This window comes from Equus caballus, chromosome 3 (assembly GCF_041296265.1).
Source record: "Equus caballus isolate H_3958 breed thoroughbred chromosome 3, TB-T2T, whole genome shotgun sequence".
NCBI lineage: Eukaryota > Metazoa > Chordata > Mammalia > Perissodactyla > Equidae > Equus > Equus caballus.
This window is the reverse complement of record NC_091686.1, coordinates 92,354,092-92,370,359: the sequence shown is the minus strand read 5'-3', so window position 1 is coordinate 92,370,359 and position 16,268 is coordinate 92,354,092. Positions and strand designations below refer to the sequence as shown.

Below are 16,268 nucleotides of genomic sequence, written 5' to 3'. Positions count from 1 at the left end.
ACTTCCACTTAGGCAATGGACATCCAAGGAAATGTCTATATATCCAAAAGAAGATAGGATGAAGTCATAGTTTGAACAATTCAAGTCAAAAACCACTCTCCATTAAATTAACTGAGATGTGCAGAAACGGCTTGAGTCCCACATGACATTACAGCCAGCTCCTCCCTGAATGCAGCAGATGAGCAATGATCTCTGGGACTCTAAATGTTGTTTATCTTTGGACACAAGTCAGTGAGACTGATCAACTGGGCACAAAGCATGAGGAAAACCAACCTGAAAAATCCTATTTCCAACAAAGATCCTGCAAGTCCACTATGACGACCAGCCAGCCACTGAAGGGTGAGCGGAAGGTGGAGGGTAGAGAGAAGTCCGTATCACGTCAAACAGCCGTTAGGGGTACACAAAGCAGCACCCTTAGAGCTGGTGTCAAGGTGTGCACCAAAAAACACTAGTTCACAGGAGACTGTACAAAATGGACCCACAGGCAAACGCTGGATTAAATGAAGATTTTTTTCTGCAGGACTTCTCGAATATGTTAATGGGGAGAGAAGATGAACTTGACAGCAGAAACCTTTATTCACAATGTACTTCCAGTCACCTGGGTTTTAGTGAACACACTTTGGGAAGCATCACATTAGAGGCCGTGGAAGCAAGGTCAGAGCTGAGGCCTGGAGAAGCAGACAGCACAGTAAGGTGACATCAGTCCAGTCTTCAGGACTACAGGGGCATTAGGGCTCCTTGAAGAGACGTCTTAAACTGAGGCCCTCTGCACCATTCTCTTGGCCTGAGGTTGCTCCTCTCCATGTCATGATCTTGACACGGCCATCACTCACTGCCACACAGCACACAGCTTAACAGTCACCTACTCAGACCACTCGATCTAAAGGAGCCCACGAGGCACTCTGCATCACGTCACACATCTCTGTTGTCTTCAATGCACCTCCCACAGAGACAGCAGTGAGCGTTTTACCCATTGCCACATCCTAGGGCCTACCGGCACACAGTAGGTGCTCAAGAAACATTTGCAGACTGACTAAGTAAATAAAGTAGTCTAGCTATCCTTCCCTCTGGCTTGAAGCAATGATTACTCAGACATCTGGTTACATTTAATTATAGTTCAATGTGATTTATTATTTCAAATAAAGAGGCCATGATTATGCTATGGTTGCTAAATTAAATGAGAGCTGCATTTCCTTTGGACACATATTTTCATACTGAGCCGCTATGAGAAAACTACATATTTTTGAAACAATAATAGGTTTAAAGTGAGCCACTCCCCTAGACCTTTCCAGAATTTGGACACAAAACGACAATGTTAAGCAAACTCATATTGACCTCATCATGCTATAAACTTATACTATCATAACTAGAGAAAAACTTTCAGAAAAACTAGCTGCTGAAAATGCCCTCGGGCATATTTACTAAAGCCTCCAATGATAAGATTCTTTTTCATTCATATCTTCATTCTTTGACAAATGTTTATACAGCACCCAGGAATTTCTAAGCACTGGGAGCACAGAGACCGAGAAGCAACAGTGCTGTCCTTCAAGGGCTTACAGACCAGAGGAGAAGCCAGGGAAACAGAGTGGCGAGGCAGTGTGACAACAAAGGCATGAGTGAGCAGGTGTGCGGAGCTTGGGTGGGAACAAGGAGGACCAGCTGCCCTGTCCTGGGTGATCATGGGCCCCAGGGGTCTTCCAACTATGGTCCCCAGACCAGCAGCATCAACATCACCTGGGAAATTGTGAGAAGTGCAAACCTTCATCAGGCCAGCCACAGACCTCTGGAATCAGAAACTCTGGGGTGTGTTTTAACAAGCCCTCAGGTCGCTCTGACGCACACTGAGGTGGATGATGATTAAGCTGCTTCCCGAAGGAGGAACAAAAGTCAAGCAGGTAAAGAACAGACAGACAATAAGGATGGCTGCAGGCAACGGGAACAGAGGATAAAACCCCAAGGCCAGAGAAAACTCCGTATGTTGTAAGAACAGTGTGGCTGAAGCTCAGAGCATGAGACAGAGAGCACAGCAGATCATGAAGAGTGTCAGGTGTGGCACCAAGGAGCTGGAACTTCATCCTGATCGCAGCGAGGAGCCCCTGAAGGTTTGGGATGGACATGCCCAGACCTGCAGAAGATTTCAGAAGATCCCCTTGGAGGCAGTCTAGAGAACAGAGAGAGGCCACAGAGAAGGCAGCTGCAGACTCCTAGGTGAGAGGCAATAGTGGTGGGCGGGAAAGCAGAGGCACACTATCAGAAACGGACAAGGCTCCAAGTGGGAGCTAGAGAGTCAGTGGCGCCTTTCACAGCTTCAGAGATGGAAGTGCCAGGTACACTGTGGGACAGATTGAGCATCTCTTCCCTGGGAAGCCTTGCCTCACACACCCAACCAGGGTAGGTGCTGGTCTGGGATGCACTGAGTCCTTCTCCTCCTGGTTAGCACACACCACACTTTATCATACTTAGTTCTTTAGTTGTCAGTCTTTCCCTAAAGACTGAGAGCTTCCAGCAGGCAGAGGCAGTGGCCACCCTGGTCAGTTTCTATCCTGGTCAGTTTCCAAGTGCAGCATTTGGAACAGCGCCCAATGCTTGGGAAGCCAAACTGAATGAATGGAGCTGGACAAGCCAGGAGGCCACTGAGAGGCCACTGCTCTCATTCAAGGGAGAGATGACCATGTCAGGGGGAAGGAATTAGAAAGCTTTTAACAACTAAACTTTTTAATTTTTCTCTAGTCTGTTGATATCATTCAACACACTGAATAAAAAGCGTCAAGTCAATTATGTTATGAACATTCAACGGTAAACTTGATCTGTTGAGTAAAGTCTGTGAGTTCATCTTCCTGCGGAAAGTCAGAAAGGACCATGGTTTGAGCACTTTTGCAAGTGAAAGTAAGACACAGTTCTAGGCCAAGAGAGACTGCGACAAAATTGAGATAAATTTGCTTTCTTTTGTTTTCAGAACAATTCTGCAAAGCCTCAAAGTAGAGGACAGAGACATTTCAAATCCTTCTGACAGTCTACGTCTTTGCTTTGATTTTTAGAAATGATTTCAAGCAGGCACATAATGTGACCCAATTGCAGGGTATTTTGGAAAGAGCAGGCACCTAACTTGGGGGTAGAACTGGTGGGCGTGGAGGGAAGAGTTACAAAGCAGGCACTACCACCTGCCTCTCAATCCTGCACAGAATTTGAGAGAGAAGGGAACTGTGACAATCAGGAAGTGAGGCAATATCTCCCCTGACCTGCTTCCCATTTTCTCACCATTCCCAAAATAGCCAGAGCCAAGGAAAATCATAAATATATTTCTCAGTCCTCTAGGGGAAGGTTCATTAAGGGTATAAATATGGGTCCCTGGGAAAAATAGGATGAAAGGCAAAGCTATGGACAGTCCTAGAATCAGGAGGTAGAAACTGGAAAATAAAACCCATGGACTAAAGAGAACCAGAGAAACAAAATCAAGGGCAAATTCTTCCACCAAAGCATACTGAGAGGTGGTCCCACAAACTCAGCTGCCCTGGATTCTCCAAACGCCAAGGTCTTTAGAGTCAAAAGTTAAAGTTTTTGCTTAAAATTTGAAATAATGATAACAGTTAAGATCTTACTCCATGCCAAGTATTGTTCATCTATCATATATTAACTCCTGACATCCTCATAACAACCATATTATATAGGTACCACTGGTATGCCTATTTACAGATGAGGAACCTGAAGCACCATGAATTCTGCGGTCCAAGCATAACTCTGTTGTCTGCAGTCATATGGCTGTTAAATTGCAGAGCAGTATGGAATCTAAGAGTTTGGTTCTTAAGCACCAAATCCCTACTACCTACCCAGAGGGCTGTCCTGTGCCTACGCTGTAAGATGTTTATCAGCATCCTCCACACCAGATGCCAAGAGCATTCCTTCCACGGTCAAGACAACCAAAAATGTCTCCAGATATTGCTAAATGTTCCCTGGAGGGCAAAACTGCTCCTCTTGAGAACCACTGCGACAGAGGGTTGAAAGGCCATATCTGTAGGTCCCTTATGGAAGGGGTGGCAAATCCTAGGTGTTGGGTAGAAGAAACAGGCTACAACAGTTCTATTTGAGTGAAGAACAAACGAAAAAAGAGACGGCTGAGGGGTTCTCTGTAGTAGGGGTTTACACAAGGAGTCCCCTGCCACAGCTCCTATCCTGTGAAGCCTCCGTACTCCAGCAGAGTGCGGACAGTCCTCCCTTGCTCCCCTCTCTCAGAACCTCACACACGTGCCTCCACGGCAACCCCTTATAACCGACACTCTGGTACATTGCTCTCTGTCTTCCAGAACTTCACACAGGGCTTGGCACAAAGTATATGCTCAATAAACATTTGGTGAACAAGGGCAAGAACAAATGCAGCTGAGGTTTCTGGGTGTCACAAAATGAATGCATGTCGGCTTTCATCAGGGATCCGGAAAAGGTATAAATGAATAAAACTTGGTTCTTATTAAGAGGTTCTGATCAGATCATTAGAAGTATGTGAGGTTGAGTCAGTGCTTCCCGAAGTATCTATACACCCGAGTTCACTGTGAGTCCACCATGCCTCAGTTACGTTCAGACATTTCAGATGTATTAGTTCACTCACGAATGAATTGATTTGAGAAACCTAACTCATGCTAAGGAAATTCTAATTTATACACTTCCACTGAGAAACAGTACTACCAGCAAATCAGGATACTCCATGTGGCAAGTCCACGGACTCTCTTGACCAAGACAAAAGTCTTCTTGGGAAACTAAATGAAGATCTGAAGGTAATTACAGAGCCAGCACCCAGGAGCATGCAGGATGCTCCCAGGGAGAGGCACCATCATCCAGGGTGCTGGGGACCTCTCTCCAGACCCACCACTCTAGCAGCCAGGAGTCTCAAGTCAGCCACAGGGCTGCTGGAGAAGCCCTGAAATCCTCACCTGTCCTTTTCCCAGTCGTTAGAAGCCTCTGTCATCCCAACATTGCCTCCTGATCGGCACGTGACAAGAAATCAGAATGCCGTGTATTTTACTTACAAAAGAAACATTCTAGACTAGAATCTGCCCAGAGAGAGTCAACACAGCAATCCCTAGTTTCAGACATATTTAGAAATTATATTTGGATTTTCCTACAACTCAATTTGTGTTTGGATCAAAGAAATGCACATTGGGGCCATAATTGGGAGGAAACCATTCCACCACAAAATACGCATTTAGGTTAACGTCCATTTGGAAAATGGATGAAAGGTGAAATTTTCACCTTTTCCCCAAATGCTGAATTTAGGAAGGTTTCATGGTGTGGTGCAAAGAAGAACATGGGCTTTGTTTAGGGCCTGGGCAAGTCCTTAAACTTTTCTGAGCCCTACTTTCCTCATCTACAAAAGGGGAAATAAGGAGGTACCCCAAAAGACTCAATGAAATGTTTCCTGTATAGCACCAGGAACAGAGTTGGCCCCCAATTAATAAATGTCATTTCTTCATCCTGTCAGCTCCTCAGCAACCCATGGACTCCTCCGTGCTGACTACAGTTCCAAGGCAAGCGTCACTGTTCACTGCGCAGCCTTCAGTGAAAAGGACCTCAGTTTCCCTCTCTCTGAAATGGGGACAGCACCACAGTGTTTGGTAAGAACGAAATAGGGTAACAGCTATGAAGCTCTCAGCACAAAGGAAAAGCTCCACTCCAATAACATTATAATACATTATTATTACAACCAGTGAGATCCAAATATTACTAAGCACAGATTTTTAAAGTATTATCTGAAAATACATTATTTATTTTCTTAACCTACTACTTAAAACTCAGAAACAATTTAGTCTTTTTTTTTTACTCTCCTCCAAACCCCCAACAGCAACTAAAACCAAAGGTGAATAATATCAATTCCACGAGCAAATTCTTCTTAAGTTTCCTCTAGTGATTCATCAAGGCTCGCCCTAGAGGGTGTGATACTGCAGCCGTCCAAACCGAGCTGGCTATTACACAATTCTTGGTTCTATGACTTCAACTCCATTAGCATTTCCTAAAATCACCAACCCCAAATTGCTAAAGTGTGCTGTCTGGGCAGAAAGAGGCCTGCACACAAAGAAACAAACACTAAGACCTGTCACTTTGAGGTCTTGCCAGCTAAAATTCACATTTTGATCACTTGTCCTTTCTGCTCTCTCAGACCCTCATCTTTCATCTTGGCACTTTCCTTGTCATTCTTAGGCTATAATTCAAAAATACTTGCTGTTTCCCAGAGCACTTCCAAAATTAGCTTCTTCCCCGCTCCCAGGACCTTGGGTCTGTACCAGTGACTCTCCATTCCCGGCAGGCCCAGAGGCCCCATCAGCCCACCCACAAGCTCCAGTGTGGCCTGGCTGCCATCATTCAGCTGGATCCTGAGGGCAGGGCTCTCTACATCCCATGGCTGGATTCCCAGACTTATCAATTTCATGGACTATTAAGCTGCCAAATAAAAATATTCTCATCAATTCATAAAAGAAATCTTATCCCACCTTGGAGGGGTATAATCTCAGAGAAGAGGACACATCTTCTAACTTGAACACACTTAGGAAATATCAAAGTGATGATGATGATGATGTAGTGAATAAAGGCAGCAAAAATATCACCAATAAACAGTGGCCTGCAGGTCTAGCACTGTGCTTTGGATCTAAGTAGTAGACACTCGGTTACTTTGAAATTGTGTGGAAACGCTCTGGTTCATGGGGCAGCGAGTGTGTAAATGATACATTCCACACCACCTGTAATGTCACACCTTCCTTCTTCCACGACGGCCTCTCCCTCCACTCTCTGGAGCTCTCTCCCCGACCTCGGCCCCCTAAGCACACACGTCTCCCAGCTCAGTTCCAAACGGCAATCTTTTTAGTCAACTGTAAAAGGAAAAAAGCAAAACACTGTTCCTCAGGCTCTAAGCACCCATGAAGCATGATTTCCAGTGGAGGCACCCTTCAGAAACCTCAGCTGTCACCTAGCAGACAAGATTTCCACAAGAGGCAAAGGACATAATGGTTCACTTTATTTATATCCACCATCGAATCATTAACAAACAGTAAAGAAAAACATTAATCCATAATTCCATACTATTTATTTTTTTCCATGTTCTCTTCTCATCTTTGTCCACATGAATCTGGATATTTTATATACCAACAGATTATACCTTGGGACTTTTTTCCTGATTATAACAGTAATGCCTGTCCTAGCATTTGTTCAATGCTTGGAAGACAGGTAAGCTTCACATATTATGGGAATGAGATTCTGTAGAAAGCGACTGTTTCACTCACGTACGTCTGCACCCAAAGGCCTCTAATACCTTTAAACCCATGCAGGCTTCTTACCTCTCGTCAAGTCGTGATGACTTGACTTTCTCCCCTCTATGCCCTCCCTTCCTCTCTTACAGCTCTCATCTCAGCTTTGGAGTTACTGCCCACGCCTAGCAGAGGCCCAACAGCCCTGGAGCCCTGGTGATGAACACAAGCACAGACTCACAGTCCATTTGTTATCAATTATTTAAATACAGATAACAACTCGGGCTTCTCCTCACCTGTGTCACTTAAAGGTTAATGAGGCCAAGTTTTGTGAGCATCTTGAAAGCAAAGTGCACTAAAAACACCAAAAGGGATCGCTTTCCTTTGCTCTCTGCCCCATCATCATAGCTTGCCAAAAAAAAAAAGGTCATGATCTTGCCAACGATGAGGAGGCACCTTTCAACGGCCGTCACTCCTGCTACTACAGCGGCTGACCAAGGGCACCTGCCCAGTACAGCGATGGTGTTAACATGAAATGATAATTTTATTCCAGAGACCAGAGGCTGCATTTCTGATCAAGGGCTGAAGAGAGAGGACAGGGACATGGGAAAGGCTTGCCAAAACTCACGCAGGTGGCCACCAGCAACCAAGGCACGGAACACCACCTCTGCAGCCCTGGTGGAGACTCCTTTCTCAGACTGCCTGTCTGCTCAAGAGCAGCGTCTCCCCTCAGAAGATGCTATGTGACATCAGCAGATGGTTTCAAATGTCTAATGTGCTTTACGCAAACCTGATCATTTTCTTATCTCCTACCTAGACTTGGCAGGGCCACAAAGAGCTAATTTTATGACAACCATTCTTTGACAAATAAAAACTAAAGGGAGGTAGGAATCCGCCAAAAAATTCGACAAAGCAGGACAGGCTAGACTTAGTGAAACACAAAATCAGCTTCATCTAAGTGCTCTAAATGAAGTCCCCCTCCTCAAATGGCTGCATGACAGACCCCCGGAATGGGACAAGAAAGACCCAATCGAGACACCCAAAGGATGCATTCTACTGCAACTCCCTCATTTTACAGATGGGAAAACTAAGGCCCAGAGAAGTGAACTGACTTTCCCAAGGTTACACAGTAAATTAACGTAGCAGACAAGCCCAGCCCAGAAGGCAATTCTTAGGAGTCCCTCGTTGGTGGTCTTTCATTTCAACTGAGAGAATCGCTATTAACACATATCAACATGCAGAATATGCACTAACAATACATTAAAATTAAAATGGTAATCTGAGTTTATCTTTCTTTTTAAGTTTATTTGTTGGTAGTACAACATTGTTGAAAATGAATAAACGCAAAGCAGTTTTTAAATCTGGACGGAAGCTTCTTAAAAACATTCGTGCTCTTCCAACCATATCTAATTCTAAACAGCAAATCAAATATGTTTTACAAGAGAATGCTTATTGAATAATAATTAAACCAGTTGAAGATATTCTCATGAGATAAAACTCTCAAGTTCTATTGCTATGCAATCAAAGGACTGTCCACTTTCTCAGAGGGGTTTTCTTAGGAAGCTGATATTTATATGTCAAAGATGCTGACATATAAGATAATACATGTAAGGAGCTTAATACCAGGCTTGACACATAGTAAGTATCGAAGAAATGCTAGTTTCCTTAACCTGGGTAGGAAAATAAGTATCATCCACTTAACTAGTAATACCGTCTTACAATACTTTCCTAAAATTCTGTCCTACACCCCTGGAAGCCAGCCCTGGTGGTCTAGTGGTAAGACTCCGTGTACCACCGCGGCCTGGGTTTGTTTCCTGGTCAGGGAACCACACCACCCATCTGTTGGTTGTCATACTGTGGTGGCTGCATGTTGTTGCTGTGATGCTGAAAGCTACGCCACTGGCATTTCAAATACCAGCAGGGTCACCCACGGTGGACAGGTTTCAGTGAAGCTTCCAGACTAAGACAGACCAGGAAGAAGGACCTGGCCACCCACTTCCAAAAAGAATTGGCCATGAAAACCCTATGAATTATAGCGGAGCATTGTCTGATATAGTGCCAGAAGATGAGAAAACAATGCAAGAAGACCAGGCAGGGTTCCGCTCTGCTGGACACAGGCTTGCTATGAGGTGGAAATGACTCCATGGCACTAACACCACCCCTGGAAAACTCAAGGTGTTACATCATCAAGGTATTGCCTATTTTAAACGCGTAACTGAAAAAGGTATAGATAGACAACATTCCATTTTTCTTGAAAGATAAATTTAGATATCCAGAAATCAGGGTAATCAACATAACACTATTCTAATATTATGGCAAGACTTTAGGTATTAATTCCTGCTGTAACAGAAAGAAAATTCAGTGTTTGTTGTTGTTTCTCTGGTGGCAGGAAAAGAAAACAATCATCAAAAAGTTGAAACATGACATAAAAAGAGTAACAGTTTTAAAATATTTTGTCTTTGTACACATGGATTCTTTCGATGTTCAGTCTTTTCCTAAAAAATTCTGTAGTCAGTGTTCATAGCACTCCAGTTAAATGTAAATTCCCAGTCTTTTACACTTAGGATCGTCAAGTTTTTCCACCACCACTTTAAAAAAGTTTCAGAAAGCAGAATCCTGCTGGCTCCGTGGAGGTAAATTATTTAATTAAAAGTATCTTTAAAAGAGAATCAAAGTATAAGACATAGACACCTTCCCTGGAAAATGGTCTCAACTTTAGAGTCTTTTCCCAAAGGCTCTGAAAAAACATCTAGACCAACCCCAGTTTATGAAGGCTCTGAGCGATTTTTCGAGGTCATGTAGTAAGCTGATGACAAAAGGACAGCAATAGAAATCTTGCATCTGTTCTTCCCTCTCTGATCTACCAGCCCACTGTACTCTGCTGCCACCTGTGTTCTCCCAGCATTTTCCCCAACCTGGAGGCTCCCCATCCTCCTGACAAATGTCTTCCTTCCAAAACAGTGCCATTTCTAGGACTCTGCAAGTTCCAATAGACAATTGTTGAACAAATATTGCCTTCAAGCTAAAAACTGAAAACACAACAAAGCCGCTACCTAATTCATAAAGAAATCCCCCTTCAAGGATTCTGTCTGTTCCTGAAAGGCCAGCAAGACAAATTCAGATTTTCTTTAATTATCATGGCCATTGGGAGGACAAGATTTGGAATATCAACCTACGATAAGAAAACAAAAGATTTAAGAGACACAAATCCAAAGCGACAGATCAGGATGCCACTGTTTTTTAAATTGGTGGAATATTAAATGACAAACCAATGCCAACCTCACAAAGTTTCCTCGGTTCTTGAAATTCAAACACCACTGCTGGCATCATTTTATGATAATCCTTTAGGTATCTCACCTAAGTCATCATGCGCGGAAAGTCAGTGACTGAGGCACTTTTTAGATAAGACTGTGCCCTCTGAGAGCCCGGTCCTGTCGGAGCCTCCGACACTGACCCTATCTGCTCTCAATTTTGACCCTCCCCAACCACTCGATCCACCCAAAAACGTTTGAGACAGTCGTAGCTCTAAACTGCGCAGAACTTGACTACCAAACGGCCACAACTCTAAATCTGATTTCTCCAATTTATTTTTTTTCTACTTCAAGTTCTACGTTCCCTGGGCCCTGGGCCTCTGACCCCTCGGTTCCAGATCTCTTCACCAACGTCGAAACCATCTTTCATTGTTTCTATGGGACTCGGCACCCTCCCTCGGTCCAGCAATGTTTTCATCGCACAAATGTCATTTCTAGCGTTCAACCCTCTCTTCTGCCCGGCGGGGAGTAGAGGGGCTTTCAGAACCCAGTGGCCAGCTTCCGTGATTAGGTCCCCTTCGCACAGCCATTTTCTAGTTAAAACGCTCTTTCTGCCTCCGAGGGGGAAAATGAACTTTTCCCCCTTTGATCTCGAAGCGGCTAGTCTCGGAACCGCGGAGAAGACAGCCGGGTCTCCAACTCCGCGGCAGGAGCGCGCCGCCGCCCGGGGAGGGAAAGCCCAGCCGCACAGCCGAGGCCGGTGCCAGGGAAAGGGGGTGTGCGCTCTTCCTCGCCGGCGCCCACCCTCACTTTTCCCCTCCGCAGCCCCTACCCGGGCGCACCCCCTCCAACCCTGTCTCCCCCGCCCCAGGCCCTGCCAAGCCCGGGCTGCCGAGGGAAAGAGCGCGCCGGGAAGCAGGAGGGATGGAAGTCAAGGAGTGAGCCCGCAGTCGCCGTGCCACCCGGCCCTGCGGCGCGGGCGCGGGGCGCACGGGACTCCGCAGCGGACGCCTGCTGCAGATGCGGCGGCAGCTGCTGCAGCTGTGGCTGCGGCTGGGCGGGCGGCAGTGGCCGCGCAGCCCTCGGGGCCAGGAGGAGAGGGGCAGCCGCCGGGGCTACGCGCAGCCACCCGCCGCACGCCGCTGCCCCTGCCGCTGCCCGGATCTCTCGCCAGCACTCCCTGGCCGCCCCGCGGTCCAGGGTAACAGCAAGGAAGAAAGCGAGGCTCACCGGCGGTGCGCGCGGCGCTCGCCTCGGCTCCGGCGCCCGGCAGCTCTGCTCCAGTCTCGCCCTCCCCGGAGCGCCCGGATCAGCTGCGGGTGCAGCGCACGAGCTTCCTACTTGAGCTCAGGACGGGATCCGGCGACTGAGCATGCCCAGTGCCGCTCCGCGAGTCCCGCTAGGGAACGGCGCCGGCGAGATTCCACTTCTCCAGGCTTTGGCGGCGGCTGCGCAAGGAGAGGCTGGAGGGGCCTGGCGGGGCGGGGGCCGAACGCGGGAAAGGCGGGGCCGGGGGCGGGGGCCGGCGAGGAGGGGGCGGGCAGCGCTCCTAGTGCGACACCTGCAGGCAGAGGCTGTGGGGCCTCTTGGACTCACGGGCCCCCCTATCGTCTGGGAAGATGGCAGGGAGGCAATGGGGGCCAGTGTGTCGAGACCCAACGGCGGAGAGTCGCGGTGCAGCCCGGTATCCCCTCCGTGTGGCCTGGCGTCTCTCTGCACCAAAAGGCAGTTGGGTAACCTTATCCCTGGCTGGTCTTTTCTCCCACGTGTCTGCATTCCCTTATGATGGGAAAATGTCCCCAGATGAGAGCTGCCCACACCCACCCAGCTGCAACTCGTAGGCGAGTCCTCTTTCCTTCTGTCTCCTTATGCAGAACCCCAAGCATATGGTGCACACACACACACACACACGCCACTCCTTGATGTGCAATCACAGCAAGATCACTTCAGGGGAGAAACATACCTGCAGGAGGGGAAATTTCCTTTTCACCCCCAAGAATATTACCTGTAACTCGAATTGTAAGCAGACAAGCAAGGTCCTGGTAAGAATGGATACTCAGTAAGTGGTTATCAGTGCTCTGCCCCAGACACTGTGAATGACATCCCCAGGGTTGCTCTTCACCAGCGCAGTGGTCGTCAGACTTGAACCTGCATCAGAATCTCCTGGAGGATTTACGGAAACGCAGATTGCTGGGTCCCAATCCCAGAGTCTCTGAATGGGTAGGTCTGTGGAGGGGGCCAGGCATCTGTATATCTAACAAGTTCCCAGGGGATGCTGGTGCTGCTAGTCTGAGGACCACACTTTGAGATCCACCACTCTACACATACACACAACCTTGATTATGCTAAAAGTAAATTAACAGTAACTACCAAGTGCTGGCTCCGCCTCACTCATCCTCTTCCTCAAACCTGCAGAATGCACTCTTTCCTCAGATAACAAACTCACGCCCGGCTAGTCCTTATTCTTCATGTGAGGACTCCATGCGTTTGGAGAGGCCGTTACTTTATTCCTTCAAACATGAATTTACTGAGGATACAAAAGGTCTCACAGTCGGCCTGGGGACAGCAGTGAATAAAAAGACCCCGGCCTTCATAGAGCTGACAGCACAGCAAGGTGGACAGACATCCATCAAATTAATCACTCGATATCATTTCCAGCATGGAGAGTGCTGGGAGGAAAATCTAGTAGGTGTGAATAAAAGAGCGTATAACGGGACCCTGACGCAGACACCGAGTGGGGTCGGAAGGAATGAGTGGTGGGGGGGAAGCTGCCTCGTGGAAGAGGGGCTTCTGGCGTTTGTACCCCTAAAACCTCTCCCATGAACAATTTCCCTCAGACCCAACTGGAGGCCAACAATCATGCCGCTCCTTCCTGCAACAGATAAACAATACTGCCACTGAGAAATCCCTATAAATCTATGAAAGTGCTCACCCTTGGGGCTGAGTCTCTGTCCCCCAAGATCCGCTTATCGAGCCCATGGACGATGGACGGTCGGAGGCTGTTTAACCCACTTTGGGAAAATGCAGACCCTGAACTGGAAGGCCTTCTAGTTCTAGTCTACGTCTCCCAGGCCCCGAGAGCCGAGGAAATTAACCCAAGACCACCCCGCCCGTCAGTGGCAGACGCGGGACCGGCCTCCAGCCTTCCAAGCACGTCTTCTTTCCGCAGGACTCTATTCCCTCGGAAAGAGGGAATACAGCTCCCCGCTGCTCCCCTGGAGTCCCTCCCAGCCGCCCTCTCTCTCGGGGGTCCCGGGTCGGTAAAAGGCACCCGCCACTCCCGGCTGGGTCTCCTCCCGACCGGGAGGAAAACCCGCAGTGGAGTCCTCGGCAGCGGGGCGGGGCGACGCGCGCAGGCGCAGTGGCGGCCAGGTTGGGCCGAGGAGGCGCCCTGCTCCACACCTGATGCAATCAGCCTTCCGGAAACGGGTCCGGCCGCCGAGCCGCCTGACTTCGCCTGGGGCGAACGGCGACGTTTGGCGTCCCACAAGGGACCCGCAGGAGGAGTCGGAAGTCAGTCCTGGGAAAGCAAAATCCCTGGCTGCCCTAATAGTGACGTGGAAGGGGCCTCCGAGTGTTCCGTGGCTGCGGGAGGAAATTCCCTAATTGTGTATTTCCAGAGAGGACGACAGCGGGTTGGGGGGAGTGGAGGGGGTGGGCGAGACACTTTTAACTGTCCTTTGCTTGCTTCCTTCCTTCCTTGTCCACCTCGCCACAGTTTCTTCCTCCCTCCCTGAAAGGAACGTCTATAGTAATTGCAGTTTTAAGGGCGAATGGAGAGGACTCTCTCATACCCTGTCCGTCTCGCTAAATATGTAACAGCACGTTACTCTGGTACATAAAGCCTGCCACCGCACGCTCGTTTTATAAATAAGTAATTGGTTTCTCCATACCTCATCATTTCCGTTTACAAGGAAAATCATTTCTCGTTTCACCACCTCATGCAATTTTGATATCTGTTGTGAGTGCGTTTTTTTCCTTCATGCTGACTCACCCATGAATTGTTTCCCAAGGAAGGAAAATATTCCAAGTGCATATTTATAAAAGCATAGACGTAAAATGAACCCTGTAAATCCTTTAAGGCCAAAGGGAAAAAGAAAAGGCAGATTTAAGGAATTTTAGTTAGAAGGATACTTAGGAGATCGTTCTAGAATCAAGTCTGGATCAACTCTTATGTATAGAAGACATTTACTTCTTTGTGGCTGGGAGGTAAATGACTTTTCCTTACTTAACAGATAAATCGATGGCAGCGCTAGCACTTGAACACAGATTTCTTGACACCCCAATCTAATGAAAAAAAATTTTGTGTTTTGCACAAACATTATACAGAATGCCATACTATAGATTAGAATGCTGTTTTTTTCAATCCAAAGGTTACAAAGCACAAAATCGGTGGCAACAAAAGGGATCCTATTACTTGTTCCTACTTCTGAGGTCCATTAGTCTTTAAATAGTCCTTGATCTACCCAACTACTATGCAACCTATCCAACCACTGCTAAGGTAACCAGAGATTAGCCATTAAATATTTCAGTTAAAGTGGTATGAAATTCTTCAGAAGTTAGAGACATCAAGAAATCTTTAGTATCAACGTTTAGAGTCTCTAGTATTCTTGCTTGATCATATGGTGTATGAACTGTTTGAGGTTAAACCAGGGGAATTTTACTGATCGCAACAAAATATCAAGGTTATAATTCCTCTGTACTGACTTAAATTACTTTAACAAAATGGAAATCAAAGTGAAAATACAAAAATAACTACAAAACTCATGCCTGAAATAAGATCATTTTTCGGAACCGTGTCTACCTTTTATCTCGATGAACGTGTATTTCTTTTTGAAATATTCTGACATTTAGAGATCTGGAGAATACCTTCTACTTATGCAAAACTCGAGCTGAGTAAATGTCAAAACACAGAGGTGCAAAATACAAACTTATCACAAGGTACTAGTTACAGAATAGTTAACCTTTCCTGAGTGGTTAGTGTGTGCCAGATACTGGCTAAGCATCTTACATAGGTTACTTAATCCTCACAACTACCCTATGGGTGAGGTGCTGTTGTGACCCCTATTTTACAGGTAGTGAAAGTGAAGTTTCAGAGTGTGAAGAAACTAACTCAAGGTACAACACATTCAGAGGCAGAACAGGAATTTGAACCCAGGCACCTTGCCTGGAGCTTGAGCTTTTAAATAACGCTCTATAATAGCTGAGAGAGGTTGTTGGCAGTAAGTAAAATTAATATAGTAATAAGGAATATAAGTATTCAATACAGAAAAATGGAAATACAGAGAAAGTGATTGTGATTTATGTCTCATCCAGGAAAAGAAGTGGAGTATTGCATTTACTCTCCTTCCAAAGATAAAACTTGGTATAGTAACTTTGTTGTCCACACTAGGAAAGAACCTCTTCCTAACTAATGAATTGTGGTTCTCAAACTGACAAGCAATCTTACCCACAGATATGAGGCAGATGGTCAAATACCCAGAGATTTTGGGGGCTACCAGCAAGGCCTTCCCTCTGATGGACCCTCTCTGTGTCTGGCTGGTTCCTCTAGTCCTAAACTATCTAGTATGGTAGTCATTATAGCCACATATGGTTATTTAATTTTAAATTAATTAATTAATATTTCAGTTCTTCAGTCATATTAGCCACATTTAAAGTGCTCAATAGCCACATGGGTTAATGGCTGCAGTATAGAACAGGGCAAGGATAAAACATTGCCATCACTGCAGAAAATCTTACTGGACAGCACAGCTCCAGTCCTTTATCCCCATAGTGTAAAGCTTTAATCTCT

At 46.5% G+C, this 16,268-nt stretch overlaps 1 protein-coding gene across 31 annotated transcripts in view; it reads right to left on the bottom strand.

Annotated features, from left to right (window-relative positions):
• Positions 1–13,822, bottom strand: part of APBB2 (amyloid beta precursor protein binding family B member 2) — a 381,357-nt gene extending 367,535 nt beyond the window's left edge. For 10 of the 31 annotated variants that reach the window (XM_023638178.2, XM_070263906.1, XM_023638181.2 and 7 more), the window contains exon 1: positions 11,708–12,189. The gene's annotated coding sequence lies outside the window, so the exon portion shown is untranslated. Of the gene's footprint in view, positions 1–11,707; positions 12,190–13,409 lie in introns of those variants that run through there. The other 21 variants (XM_070263894.1, XM_070263901.1, XM_070263917.1 and 18 more) reach the window with 7 other exon arrangements.
• Positions 13,823–16,268: the final 2,446 nt, after the last annotated feature.